The following is a 15,538-nucleotide window of genomic DNA, read 5'->3' on the forward strand; positions in this document are numbered from 1 at the left end:
TCCTCTGAAAATCTGGTCCCTTTAGGTGTCTTAAGTTGGGCACCCAAAATCACAAGCCACTTTTGAAAAAGTAGGCCACTGACGACCAACTTGAAAAAGACTTTTGCCAAATAATTAATTCTAAAGTCAGATGGACACTTTTAGTAGTCCTTCGCTGCACACACAAACCTGAACAGAACTTCAGAATTTTGTTGTCAATCATGTATTTTTAAAAATCATACTATTTTCTCTGATATTAATAACACTTTAGATTGTTAAAAGTGAAAAAAAATCTAATTTTACTTTCCCCTATTTGATTTTAAATCACTTTCCCTGTTTATTTGCCCTCTGCATTTCTCTCTCCTTGCCAATGTGGATCGTTTCTAGTCAGTGTCTAGTCACTCCCTGGTTCCAGGCATTAAGGCAATGCTGCAATGCTTCATTTGCAAACACTTCATGGAGATGTTTCCTGATTTATTTTTAAAAAAGAAACAATGTATAATGGAATTTTTTGAATCTGTATTGGAAAAGTTTTATAAAAGCTTGTTTTTACAAAACCTAATTTGGGGGCCTGACAGTGTCCCCTTAAAATAATTACAGTCTAGAAGTGCGATACTGTCATAGTTTTTTTATATTAACCAAAGATGTATTGCTTGCTATTCCCGCTGTGCCAGGTTCACTGCTTTCCTTTCTCGGTGATGAAAGGCTTTGAACTCGCTCAGTCTGTTGCACCAATGAGGCTTCAGCCCAAATCCCTCAATGACGTAAGCACTACCACCTCTAGTGATTTCAGCTGCCTGCTGCTTGATGAAGAAGAGATGGGGTTGTTTATTTGCAAATCCTTCTGTGTCAAAAGAGGTATTTCATATTCAATTACAGCTCTAATTACATTTATTTATTCACTGTTCGGTGACTGCTCCCCAGGTAAGCAGCTCTTAATTGTTAACAAGTTATTATCTGTTTTCCCTTTCTTGTTGCTAAGACATCATTTTCTTTCAGTTGCATGATATCCTGAGCCCTGGGACTTCTACAGCACTTAAAGAGCAGTTTTTCAGCAAAGGAAAGAGAATATTGAAGCAAATTCAGTGAGCCTGATTCTCCTCACACATGCACCAGAGAAAATCAGGAATAACTCCACTGAATTCACTAGTGTAAAACCAATGTGAGTGACTGGATGATAAGGTCCATCAATAATTCTTCACAGGGTCATGGAATTTAACCCTTTCAATTTACACTTCGCTATCTGGATCCAGATCCTCAGTCTTGCTCGTGCAAAATCTCTACTGAATTCACCCCAAAATGCCCAAGAAGGGAAAAACACCATGCAGTACACTTTTCTATGATGCCATCAAATGGTACTTGTTCTGGAGTTCACGCAGCAGTTTCAAAGGTCTTTAAAACAAAGTTTTAGACACAGGACATAGGATTTTTTTCAGGTGCCAAAAACTCTCCATTCAAGGACATTACCCAGTCTATCATGAACTACCATAATATTACACAGCCTACTATCCTAAACCAAGGACCAGATCTGCAGTCCTTATGCACACAAAACTCCCCTTGGTTTCAGTGGGAATTTTTTGCTCCAAAGAGTTACAGGATCAGGCTCTGAGAAAGTGCAGTGGGGAGATGGTATTTTCAGAGGCTTCTTAAAATCATTAATAAAATAAAGAGTATCACTGCCATATTGTTCAGACACCCTTGCTATAAAGGTAGACACAGATAGCTTCCACCCCACAAGTTCACTTCTCACTGCACAATGGACATTGCGGCTAACACACATGCACACATAAAGTGTGAGAGTGTAGCTGCATCATTTTAAAAGAATTTCAAGAACAGTGTCTCAGGAAAAACTTCCTAACTGTAAGAACAGTAGGACAATAGAACAGACTGCCTAGGGTGGTTGTGGAAGCTCCTTCACTGGAGGTTTTCAAAAAGAGGCCGGATATCCATCTGTCTTGGATAGTGTTTAGACAACAAATCCTGTATCTTGGCAAGGGGTTAGACTAGATGACCCTTGTGGGCCCTTCTATCCTGATGATTCTATGATTTATAACAAATAACATACAAGGTAAGAGGCCAGAATCTCAGCTGCTATAAATCAGCGTAGCTCTCTTTACTCCTGGGGGGATTCTGCATCCCTGCGCGTGTGCAGAAATTATGTCCCTGCAGATTTCTTTGTGTCCCTGCAGAAAAATGACTTTCTGACAGGGAAGCAAAGGGAAGCAACAAGAGCGGTCATGCGACCCTCCCCAGCAGTATGTTTCGGGTGCCCAGGGCAGCCGGCAGAGAGGTAAATCACTGTGAGGGAGGAGGTGAGGTGCGACTGGGGAAGATCTGGTGGTGGTTCCTACCCTGTGCCTGGCTCAGCTGCTAGCTTCCTCTTCCCCTGCACGGCATCTGAGGCCGGGTCAGACCCACCCCCAGATTTCTCCCCCAGCTGCAGGAAGCTCTGCAAAACCCGCCCCCTATGCCCTGGTTTCCTGCACCCATCGCTTCTCAGCTGGTAGTGTTTCTTTGTACATGTGAGAAGGTGGGCAGTGGTATCAATGCAAATGGAATGTGGGGAGCTGGGACTAATGGAGACTAAATAGAGAAAGGATCTGCAAAAGCTAAGACAAGATAAAAATCACACCTGTGACTGAAAGCCCTTAAAATAAAGAAGGAAAGTGTCATACTAAATATAAAATACATAAACTAGGATTTTCAAAAGAACCTAAGTGAATCTTCATCCTTTTCCCATCCCTTATGCTCCTTACAATATTGCAGACTTAGTTTATTTTTGCAGCGCAGACAAAAAAGAGAACTGTCTGTGTCTTCCAAGTCTGTATCACTACTCAGAGCCAATCACCGAGTGGACTAGAATGTACGCTCTTCCTCATAGCCATGCATTTTTCCTTTGTAGTAATCTACTGCACTATCTAGCAAGCCATCAGGTTGGCTAGCACAAAGTCTAGGAAAGGAATATGGGCAGGAGAAACCCACATGGCAACAAATCTCTCATCTGTGCTATTCAGAATTCTGGTCCACAAGCAATATTGCTTCTAGTTCAGATAACTGAGATGATGGTAGATTGACTACAGAAACCCCACTCTGACAGCAGGCTCACAATAAAGTTCTGCAAATGACCTCAGCTGCTACTGAGCAAATTGGTTCAAAATGTCTAAGAACCTGAATTTTAAAAAAATGTAAGGACCCCTTTTATAATAAGGATTTTTATTTGTTGTTTGTTTCATATACACTACTTTACCCAAAAAAGTAAATTCTCTTCTCCTGCTGTGACAGGGTCAGGCCAGGTGGCTACAGAAGAGTGATAGAAGGCAGATATATTATCCCCAGGTTAAGTAGGTCCCTTTCCCCTGGGTAAGGTAACAGAGAAGGTTCCAGAACTATCAGGAACTTTCTGCAAACAATTAAGGCAGATGGGCTGATTAGAACACCTGCAGCCAATCAAGAAGCTGCTAGAATCAATTAAGACAGGCAGGCTAATCAGGGCACCTGGGTTTAAAAAGGAGCTCACTTCAGTTTGTGGTGTGTATGCGAGGAGCTGGAGCAAGAGGGGCAAGAAGTTGAGAGTGAGAAGGCATACTACTGGGAGACTGAGAAGTACAAGCATTATCAGACATCAGGAGGAAGGTCCTGTGGTGAGAATAAAGAAGGTGTTGGGAGGAGGCCATGGGGAAGTAGCCCAGGGAGCTGTAGCTGTCACAGGAGCCACTGTAGACAGCTGCAATCCACAGGGCCCTGGGCTAGAACCCAGAGTAGAGCGTGGGCCCAGGTTCCCCACATCCCTCCAACTCTCTACTTGATACTGGAGGAGTTGAACTGGACTGTGGGTTCCACCAGAGGGGAAGATGGATCAGCAGACACTGCAGGGAATTGTTCTTCTTCCCTTTCCCCATGCTGGCCAGTGATGAGGCTGACCAAGTGAACGGCAGATTTGAGCCACGAAAGTGGCCAAACTGAGGGCTGCCGTGAACCTCTGAGGCGAGCAAATCCATCAATAAGCGCAGGACCCACCAAGGCAGAGGAGGAACTTTTTCACACTGTGAATAAGTGACCATGCATTTGGATTTTTTTTAAACCATATTCAATAACAGAAAGAGAATAACAGCTCATGACCTAGCTTGCTATGAAGTATAAGTAATAATGACACTGCTTCCTCTTCACCATAAGGACTTGTTCTGGTATAAATGGCCAGCCGGTTCCAAATCTTACAGCTCGAACCATGGTAAGCTTGCTCACTCAGATGATTCTTGCTAAGGAAACTAAACTGTACATATAAAATGATGGGGTCTAAATTAGCTGTTACCACTCAAGAAAGAGATCTTGGAGTCATTGTGGATAGTTCTCTGAAAACATGCACTCAATGTGCAGCGGCTGTCAAAAAAGCAAACAGAATGTTGGGAATCTTTAAGAAAGGGATAAATAATAAGACAGAAAATATCATATTGTCTCTATCTAAATCCATGGTACGCCCACATCTTGAATACTGCGTGCAGATGTGGCCACTCCATTTCAAAAAAATATATACTGGAATTGGAAAAGGTACAGAAATGGGCAACAAAAATTATTAGGCGTATGGAATGGCTTCCAAATGAGGAGAGATTAATAAGACTGGGACTTTTCAGCTTGGAAAAGAGTCGACTAAGGGGGGACATGATTGATGTCTATAAAATCATGACTGGTATGGAGAAAGTAAATAAGGAAGTGTTATTTACTCCTTCTCATAATATAAGAACTAGGGGTCACCAAATGAAATTAATAGGTAGCAGGTTTAAAACAAACAAAAGGAAGTATTTCTTCACAAAATGCGCAGTCAACCTGTGGAACTCTTTGCCAGAGGATGTTGTGAAAGCCAAGACTATATCAGGGTTCCAAAAAGAACTAGATAAATTCATGGAGGATAGGTCCATCAATGGCTGTTAGCCAGGATGGGCAGGGATGGTATCCCTAGCCTGTGTTTGCCAGAAGCTGGGAATGAGTGACAGGGAATGGATCACTTGATTACCTGTTCTGTTCTCTGGGACACCTGGCATTGGCCACCGTTGGAAGACAGGATACAGATAGATGGACCTTTGGTCTGACCCAGTATGGCCACTCTTATGAAACCCCCCCCCCCACTTTCTGTCCTTTGTGCTATGTTATGTTTCACTCATTTTAGGTCACATTTCTGCAAACAAGTCCATGTGGTTAGACCCTAACTTTCATAGCATTCAGCACACAGACCTAATTGCATAGATCTAATTGTAGGATTGCAGCCTTAGTGTTTATTCGAAGTCTACAGTTTGTTTTCTTTCTAAAAACAAGGTGACTTATGAAGGATTCTTTAAGAGATATATAACCATGCAATGTAAAAGAGCTACTTGCCCTTTTTTCAAGAATCCACACAGGGTTTCAAGAAAATCTCAGTCAAGAGAAATCAGTAGCTCCCCAGTTATAAAGTCATCTCAAGAATCCATCTTACAATTTGTCAAATCAGCTGGGAAGTCAATGTTCAGTATTGGACTGTTTTGTATACTTTGTATTTCTCCAAATTTTATGTTGACATTCCCATTTCATAATCTGGTTTTGCCCCAATCCTTTCATGAAGAAAGAAAAAGAAAGAAAGAATGCAGATTGCCAAGAATATTCAGGAGAAAATTAATTTTATTTTAATCAAGATTGCTTATTATTCTTTGTACTGTAGTGTCATGATTCAGGGTTAGTTGCCCCTTTGACCCCTTTTTTGGTGTGTCATGGGGTGTGAATACAACTGACTATCTAGCGAGCTCACATCCTGGAGCCATGAAAACTGCAGGCTGTACAAGCCTACCTGGAACCCTGGGTTATTACTCACGGAGCTAGCCCATACTGCAGCATATGCTGCCATGGATTCACTGCCTCGTACGTGAGCAAGCTAGATTAAAACTAGCTCAGTTATGTGTAGCTGAGCTGCAATCATACCCTATGACTGCAGTACAGACACCTTCTGAGTCCACGTTCCTCAGGTCTCAGGCTTCATATCATTACCTCTCCAAGAGTGGAACCTTGTGATTCTTCCATATCAAACCAGGTTCTGGATTACAGTATCCTGTGCAGTGACTGTGCTTACCCAGCAAGTCCAACTGGGCTTGTCACCTGTGGTTCTTCCCTTTGGAAGCTGTAACCAGCAGTGAACACAGTGACCCAAAACAGTCTTCTTAACACAGAATTATTCATAGATACACAGCATCCAAGCCTCAAAAGGGACCACTGTGTTCATCTAGTCTGACCCTCTCTAATACAGGCCACAGAACTTCCCAAAGTATTTCCTAAAGTATTGTTTAATCTTAAAGCATAACAAAAGAAAAAAGGATTTTTAAAACAACAAAAGGTCTACATAGATGTTTGTTTTACCTAAAGGCTTGCCATCCCTTGGCAGAGACTCGAGGCAGGTCTATCATCCCAGACACCCCAACCTCTGGGATCTCGATTCATTTTAGTTCTCTCTCATTCCCATCTTCACCCCTATCCTTGACGGAACTTCCTTTTTAATACAGTAGAACCTCAGATTTACAAACACCTTGGGAATGGAGGTTGTTCATAACTCTGAAATATTCGTAACTCTGAACAAAACGTTATGGTTGTTCTTTCAAAAGTTTACAACTGAACCTTGACTTAATATATTTTTGAAACTTTACTAAGCAGAAGAAAAATGCTGCTTTTAACCATCTTCATTTAAATGAAACAAGCACAGAAAGAGTTTCGCTACCTTGCCAAATCTCTTTTTTAAACTCCCCCCGCCCTTTTTTTTAGTAGTTTACATTTAACACAGTACTGTAGTGTATTTGCTTTTTGTTTTTGTTTTTTTGTCTCAGCTGCAGCCTGATTGCATACTTCTGGTTCCAAATGAGGTGTGTGGGTGACTGGTCAGTTCATAACTCTGGAGGTTGTAACCTGTAACTCTGAGGTTCTACTATACAGACAAATTTCAGCACGGTAGCTCTGTTAGTCTGTATCAGCAAAAACAACGAGGAGTACTTATGGCACCTTAGAGACTAAAAAATATATTTGGACGTAAGCTTTCGTGGGCTAAAACCACGTGGGCTAAAATCAGATGCATGGAGTGGAAAAAAAAACAGTAGGCAAGCATGTGCATGTGTGGTGTGTGTGTGTGTGTGTAAAGTACATGGAAAGATGGGAGTTGCCTTACCAAGTAGGGGGGTCAGTGCTAATGAGACAATTCAATTAAAGTGAAAGTGGGCTGTTCTCAACAGAAGAATACCAAGGGAGAAAAAATCACTTTTGTAGTGGTAATGAGGCCAATGTAAACAGGGTGGCCTATTTTAAACAATTGACAAGAAGGTGTGAGTAACAGCAGGGGGAAATTAGTATGGGAAAATTAGTTTTTGTAGTGACCCATCCACTCCCAGTCTTTATTCAGGTCTAATTTGATGGTGTCCAGTTTGCAAATTAATTCCAGTTCTGCAGTTTCTCGCTGGAGTCTGTTTTTGAAGTTTTTTTGTTGAAGAATTGCCACTTTTAAGTCTGTTATTGAGTGTCCAGGGAGACTGAAGTGTTCTCCAACTGGTTTTTGAATGTTAAAATTCTTGACATCTGATTTGTGTCCATTTATTCTTTTGTGTAGAGACTGTCTAGTTTGGCCAATGGACAGGGCAGAGGGGCATTGCTAGCACACATCACATTGGTAGATGTGCAGGTGAACGAGCCCCTGATGGTGTGGCTGATGTGGTTAGGTCCTATGATGGTGTCCCTTGAATAGATATGCGGTCAGAGTTGGCAGTGGGGTTTGTTGTAGGGATAGGTTCCTGGGTTAGTGTTTTTGGCATCACAGACAGCTGCAAATGCACCACTTGCCTAGAAGCCCCAGTCATGGACTACTTGGACCACATTGTGCTAGACCCTGACTTCATTCTATCTAACCAACCAACCAACCCTTTACTATGGGATGGATACTACAGAATCTTATGTGCTTCCTGGGAAGAGAATAGTTGAGAATGACTTGCTTCAACCTATTGTTTCATATTAAATGCCAACCATGTTTTTGTTTTACTACTATCAGCCTAAAGATAACTTGGACTCTACCCAATCCTTACTCAGGCAAATCTCTCACTGAAGTAAAATTTCGGAGGGATTAAACTATTGCCTGAGTAATCACAAAGGGCCCAACTCCATAACCAGTACCCCTGATGCTCACAAATTAGGGTATTTCTCAATATGAATAAAGGCAGAAGAAAGAATGAACATGGGTGATAGTTACCTATGTTCAAAATTACCCACTTTAGTAACAGTTTCATAATGATTTTTGGCACATTATTCCTTTTGTTAATAAATTTAATTTTGTGATGGCAAAATACCATGTTAAAAGAAAAATGCACTTTAAAATGTTATCCCTAGTAATACAAGCTGAACAGCATGCTAAAGTTCAAAGAAAGTTATGAATGATGTTTGGTGGAAATGCTATACAGCAATCAATGGAAATGATTTTCACTTCTTTATGTTATCATTAGTCTTTGTCATGAAACAACATGCTGCAGTAATTATTTGACCGATAGCTTTTCTTTTCTTTAATAAATTCTGCATTAAGTATTGTCAGCTTTATGCTGACACAAAGGAATGAGATGAATTCTTAGGTTTTTCTTTGAGAGAAATTGTAAAAACAGGTGTTGACATTTGCGAGCTATAATACTGAATATAAACCAGATGATTAATTTCAGAGCTAACTGTCTCCTCAGCTGCGATATAATACAATCCCAAACATAACATTTCATTAAGACAGATCGAAGGCTAGGAAAATATATGTATGAAACAAATAAAAATAACTTCATTGATGTTCACCAAAACTAAACATGTGCAATTAACACAAATTAAACTTCACTCTAACCATGTATTCCAATCCAGCTTCCAGAAACTTCCTCATCCCAGTCTACCCTACAAGGATTATTGCCTTTATATGTCCAATATAAGCTGCAGACATCTGCTCAGTCAGGCCCTTGAAGAAACACAGCACTACAAATTTCAAATTCTACAACAGGTAATTAATAGTACAACTGTTTTGTTTGTTGCGATTCTAGTGTCTGACATCAGACAACTTACAACAATTAGGCATCTAACTGCCACATCAAGATACACTATAGGAATCATTCAGATATATGCACAGATCTCAGAAATGTCATTTCAGTGTGGTTGCAATTTTTAAAAGTTCTCTCTTGCAGCCACTCTGCAGTGGGCATCAGTTAGGTTTTATTTATCAAAGCTGTGTTCACATCCAACAACATTCACACAATTCAGAAAAAATATACCTTATGTTTTAAAAAAACTCAGTGGAAAAAATTTAGACTTTAAAATTACTGGGGTTATTTTTACAGTCAAGATATGGGGGTGGGAAGGAACCTTGTATAATCAAGTGTATAATTAGTAAGACTGGTCTGTTGGGATTTCTTTATAAAATATTACCCAGTCACCACCACCTTCTCTAGGTCACTAGCAGAGCAAGCCATGTTAACAATGACAGTGAAAGATCAGTCACCCTATGCTGCATCATGATATTTGTGTCATGAAGTTGCATCAGTATGTAATCATGTTGAGTTGCAGTGACTCAGTGTCCTACCTTATGGTTGCAATAACTTGATCAGAACATAATAATGTAATATTAAGGCATGGCACTGCCATTATTTTGTGACTCTGCTCTTCCATCCAGTGACAAAGTGGCTCTCTTCAAGGTTGAATATCACCTCTCTAGCTTATTATACCTGGTAATGCAGTGCACTTTGTGAGCACATTCTGAGCCTTATCCAATACACATTTAAATCAATGTGACTATTTCCATTCACTTCAGTGGGCATTGGACCAGACACACAGCATATACCAGAAGCTTTTTTTTAAATTTTCAAATGTACTCTCCAGGTCTGACTTGATTCTATATGTTTTTCAAAAATGTATTAAAACCCTTGCACAGTGAACTAACGGTTTAATTCACAGCTGAAGGCAATTCACTTTGAAGCCCAGGGCTTAAAGGTCTTTAGTTGAAGAGTCATAATTAATGTTATGGAATTCCATAAGAATGTGGAAGCACTTGCACTCTTTCAGTATTACCCAATCTCTGTGTCTGGATGAAATAAATGTTTTAGTTATTTACCACAATCAGAAAATTCACAACTGGACAGAACTTCTGTTTTTTTAATAATAAAATAATAAATAAATAATAATTTATAAAATGACACCCAATAAGGCAGTTGGAGTGCTGTACAATATAGAGATTGTAAAAACTTTACAAAACAATAAGACAGAGAAATGTGGGTAGAAAGGTCTTACTTAGAGGAAAGGCAAGCACATTTTCCAAAGACTTTTCAGGATTAATAATATGCCTATTATGTCATGCCAAATATGAAGGTCTCTTTTGCGGGGGGGGGGGCATTCTTTAGTGTAAATTAAACCTATGCAGATGCAACTATGTAATTAAAGATATATTAAGACTGAGGCTGCCTGCAGAGTCTGTCACAGTATGTGCGTCATCTCCAAAGCCATTCGGTAAAGCCAGACCAGCCAAGTTCTTTCAGTCACATCAGGGCAAATCCCACTGTCCCAATGGCTTTACTAGGAATATAAATTGTCTTAAGGAAATACAACAACATGAACTTCACACCAAATTGTAACAAGGTCAGGTTAATCCTTTGTGTGAATCTCTCAAGAAAAACCCAGTTTAGAGAGAGAGAGAGAGAGAGAGAGAAAGTGAGTGAATTGTGTTAGCAGCAGGTGGAAAGAACAAAACTAAAGAGAAGTTTATATTTGTTCAAGGACACATCTTCTCATTTTTTAAGAGACATCTCTGCAATGTCCTACATGAGACAGCATATACAATAAAAAAGGGCTAATCCTGCCGTGGATTGTATGGTGCACTAGAAGAACCAAAGGAGTGGACCCATAACAGCCGATGTGAAGGAAGACAGTGCAGGGTCAGACTTGTCAATTTTCAAAATTCTGCATGCTCCTTTTTTACCATCCTTCATTTCCCAGGTCTGAGCCTTGTGCCCTTAGGAGGAGGGTGCTAGTTGTGGGCAGAAAGCAGATGTGGCTCTGGACAGGCCTCATTGCACCTAAACATAGTCCTCAAACTCTATCACACAACAGCCGTCTTGGGCACAAGCAGTACTACCTGGCCAGCTGTTAGAAAAACATAAGCTGGGCACCAGACCCAACTAGTAACAAGCAGGATGGGGAATAAGACTGTCAGCTGCTTGGATGAGTCTCCTTTGCCTCCACATGCATATTTCCTCCTGTTTTTTAATGTCTCTCTAAATGAAGACGTGACTAGGAGAATAAGACACTCCTAGCTCTGACTCACTGAAAAACATGACAAAATAATACAGTAGATGTCAGCTCAAGCTTGGGCAGACCTAAGACTTCCGCTCCGTCCATTTATTACAGATCTCCAAGAGTTGCCATGACTACACTGCATTAAATGACGTTTGAGCACATTCTGAACTGCTCTTAGTTTAAATATGTATAAATCTTTTATATTCTTCATGCAGCTATTGTTTGTGTTTTGGGTCCAGGGTTCCTGTCACAAATGTTCTATCAGACAAATACTATAAGATTCAGCCATGCTGTATTAATAGAAAAAATTAAAGATTTCAACAGCCATGCTCAGTTTAATGTCAATGTTTTTAGGAATAGTAGAAATGGCCAGAATTGATATACAGTGTGATATTGAGTCAGGGAAGAGAAATCATGACAGGTTCAAGTTCAAGCTTGAGTTACGGAGGGCACATTGTTGAGTTGAGAAAGTGAGCTGACAGCTTGAGAAAAACATTGCTGGAGATAAGTGGCTCCTGCACTGAAGGAAAATGTGTCATCAGCTCATGTAGAGCACTTTGCACTGCTGAGAAGGCCAAAGGAGGCATTACCACGAGAAGTGGAGCGGTAGTGACTCAGAAGAATAAGAACAATAAACAGGATGACTGGTCTTGTGCCCTTCATTTCACAAAACTTATTGGGCTACATTTTTAACTCCATTATGCTCATGTTGGCCTTGGTTTGCACTAGTGGTGGTGAGACCAGAAGCTGCTCCTCTAGTTAATAGTTTTCTCTTGCACTTACTACCGGCTGAGCTTTTAGTAAAATTAAAACTTCACAGAAGTAGGAAAAAAAATCTGACTCTTCAACAGTTGCAAAAAGAGCAACTTACAATTCGATACTATTGAAATTCTACTTGCTGTATCACAGGCTCATTTGGAACAGTACTGTAAACAGCTCAGAAGCAAGGCAGAACTTATACTCATTTCCACTCCTTGGAAAGCAGTTTGGCTGCTCAGATATCCCTTTCTCTGCAGGAGCTGGTGTGTACAGTAGTAGGTTAGTTCCAAAACTTCTTTGACCAAATACTGTTAAAAAAAAAAAATTAAAAATCAGATCTCTTTATAGTGAGATCTCAAATGCCATTTGTAATGAAGAAGTGAAATCAGTGAAGTTACTCCAGATTTACACTGGTGTAAATAAGATCAGAATCTGTATCATAGTTCTCAAAGTTTCTACAGATTCTCAAAACATGAACTGTCAAGAGAACAGCATGTCTTCCCATATTGCTTTTTAAACTGCAACCTGCTGTATAATCAGATTTCCTTTGAAATAAAGATATTGTGTACTGGGAAGATGCTTGGCAAATTCTGACCTCAGCTACACCCAGGCAACCCCAATGACTTCAATGAAGATACACAGCAAAACTGAGGACAGAATTGGGCTCATTGTTGGTACAGAACCATCAGAGATCATCTCATCCCCAACAGTCTTCTATACTAATATGGCACTGGATTTAACAAGTGATCCTAAAGAGTCCATTTGATTTACTTTTGTGTTTTCATAATCTGAGTCCAAAGTTAATCATGAAATTTCTCGTCAGCGTGAAGGAGATTGTAGGGATCTACATGACAGAGAACCCCCACAACATTCTTTGGGGTGGGTAAGGGGCACTTGCTCCTGACACCATAGGGCACAGGCCCTGCTTGCAAACTTGGCAGATCCCTGGGGATCCATGAATGGATTCATCCACGAAGAAACTGTCTCCATACAGTCTTGTAGTGGCTCCCCCAGCTCCCTGGTACCTCCCTAGCCCACCTACTCCCCAAACCTTTCACCAATACAGACCCCAGACCGGCAGGACACTTTTTGTAGACTTCAGATGGACTTCCCTTTCTGTGGTGGAAGAGTGAGACCACACATGGAGGGTCCTGTCTACTCACACTTCGGGGGGAGGGGAGGCAATGTAGGCAAGTAATATTTGACACTAACATAACACATGATATCTGACAACTCAATGTCTTTTAAAACATTATGGGCCAAATCCTGCAAGGTGCCCCCCACTCCCATTGAAAGGAATGGGAGTTTAGGGTAGAGCTGGGAGAATGACAAGATTTATTTATTAGTTAGTAACTCCAAAAATAAAAAATTAAAAGTTAATTTCAGGTCAAATTGAAACTGATTATTTTCTAAATTTTAGTGAATCAAAAAGATTAAAAAATAATTTTTTGGGGTTGAACACAATGTTTTCTTTAACCCACAGTTAAAAATCAAAACAATTATTCATGTTCATCTCTTAAAATAAAATGAAAGGAAATGTCAAAACAAAAAGCTAATCTGAATAGAAAAATAGAAGCATTTAGTTTAAAAACTGTCAAAGCAAAGTATTTCAATTTTTTCAGACTTTTTTAAACCAAAACAATTTGGCAAAATTGACACAAATTGCAAAATGTCTCAGAGTTGCTGAATTTGCATTTTTTCCAAAAAACTGTTGAAAAATTTAACTCCGCTCTAGTCTAGAGTTCTTAGCATCTTGCAGGAAATTCTTCACACCTTGCAGAGAACCTGGACCTATTTAATTAATTAAGCCCCGCAACACCCAGAAGATTGAAGAATTTTATTGCTTTTCTTTCAGGAAATTATTCACTCCACAAACCAAACAATGAGCTGAAAGTTGTGATGGGAGAGAAACATTTCCTGACCATATTCTGTTTGATCTTTGCCTGCACAGCAGTAAGATATATTGATGTCCTTGGCAGTTTTCAGCATATTTGCACTTTCTGGCAATCAACTAAAGAAAGCTGGGGATTCATTTAGATGCTATGTATGATACTGAACTATGCAATTTGTAGTATGGTGAATGCTCTGGGGAATATCCTCATCACACCAAATAGGATTTATTCTTGTTGGTATCAACAAAAGAATACGCAGGGAGACTGGAGAGAAGTATGAATTAGGTGGGATGTGGGAAGAATACCCATGCAAAAGGACTAGCCAAAAAGCACACCAGAGGTTCACTCCTCTCTTTGTTATAGAGCTGGTCACATTGATGAGCTGGAAGGGGGCTGCCCAATCCCACTGTTAGCAGATCCAGGCTTTGGAGAAAGACAGCCTCTAGCCCTTTTGCCTGCAGATATAACCTTGGAAACATAATGCAATACAAACCAACTGTAGACTGAAAGGAATATGAAATTAGGCTACACTTCCACACACACACACACACACACACACGTATTAGAACATAAAACCAGCCTCTTGTTAGTGTTGTCAGCACAACATGTCACTGACTGTGTGCACCAGCTCTGATCAGCTATAGCAATTCCAAATTTAGTATAAAAAAGAAAGGTAAATGCAGAATGTATACTTGGAGCTGAAGTCCCAAGAAACAAAAAGTTTTACTTCTAGTCAGCCTTTTCTTGTCATTTCCAAAACAAATAAGGATTCAGATAGCTGATCAGTCTGCTCATAGGAGGGTTATGCCTGAAAAGGCAAGGTTGGTGTATGGAACTCTATGTGAACTCAGATACTGATAGCGGTGACAGCAAGTTATTATCAAAAACAGTTCTCTAAGCTGTACGGCAACCGGACATGAATGAGTTTTGAGTTAGTATGATCTTTTCTTCACCTCAGTAGAAAATGATAAAGTATAATATTAGACCCCTATGTATATTTAGGTACATACTCATGTCCATTGGGTTAATATATTGATCCTCTGATCTGACTTTGTGCTTCAAATTTTCCTTAAATTATTTCATGGTTCTTAAATTTTAGAAATGACTGTAACTGATAAAAAAGTGATTAAACACTGATGTGGGGTTTCCACTGACTTTGCTTATACTTCTCCAGATATAATTCTTGGATTTAATTCAAGATATTATTCAACAAATGCATTGTTTGGGTAAACATTTTCTCTCAGGCATGTGGAATTTGCATTGAAATGAATCGGGGTAACCTGGGGCTTGTGGTATGTGAACAACACTATACTGCCATGTTAGAATAAGGCCCAAATCACGGTCACTACACCAAGGTCAAGGAAAACTAAGAATAAGAGGACTTGCAGCTGTAAGAGGGTAATGGAATGGAATCCTCCCTTCACGGCTTGGAAGGGCAAGCCTGAAGAATGCAGTAGCCTCTATCAGAGTTTCTCCCACAAGGTGGGGTTAGCTGGTGGATCTATGAAGCTATAGATACACTGGTGACAGCCACAAATTTCCAGTGTGTGCCAGTGAGGAAAGAGGATGGTTTCATAGTGCACGGAGCATGTGGACCTCCAGTGTGGACTCCC

The 15,538-nt window shown here is 40.1% G+C and overlaps 1 protein-coding gene across 1 annotated transcript in view; it reads right to left on the reverse strand.

Annotated features, from left to right (window-relative positions):
- The window catches only part of TMEM163 (transmembrane protein 163), a 155,116-nt gene that overhangs the window by 93,894 nt on the left and 45,684 nt on the right, over nucleotides 1–15,538 (reverse strand). The window lies entirely within an intron of this gene.

The sequence above is a fragment of the Chelonia mydas genome, chromosome 11 (genome assembly GCF_015237465.2).
Source record: "Chelonia mydas isolate rCheMyd1 chromosome 11, rCheMyd1.pri.v2, whole genome shotgun sequence".
Classification (NCBI taxonomy): Eukaryota; Metazoa; Chordata; order Testudines; family Cheloniidae; genus Chelonia; species Chelonia mydas.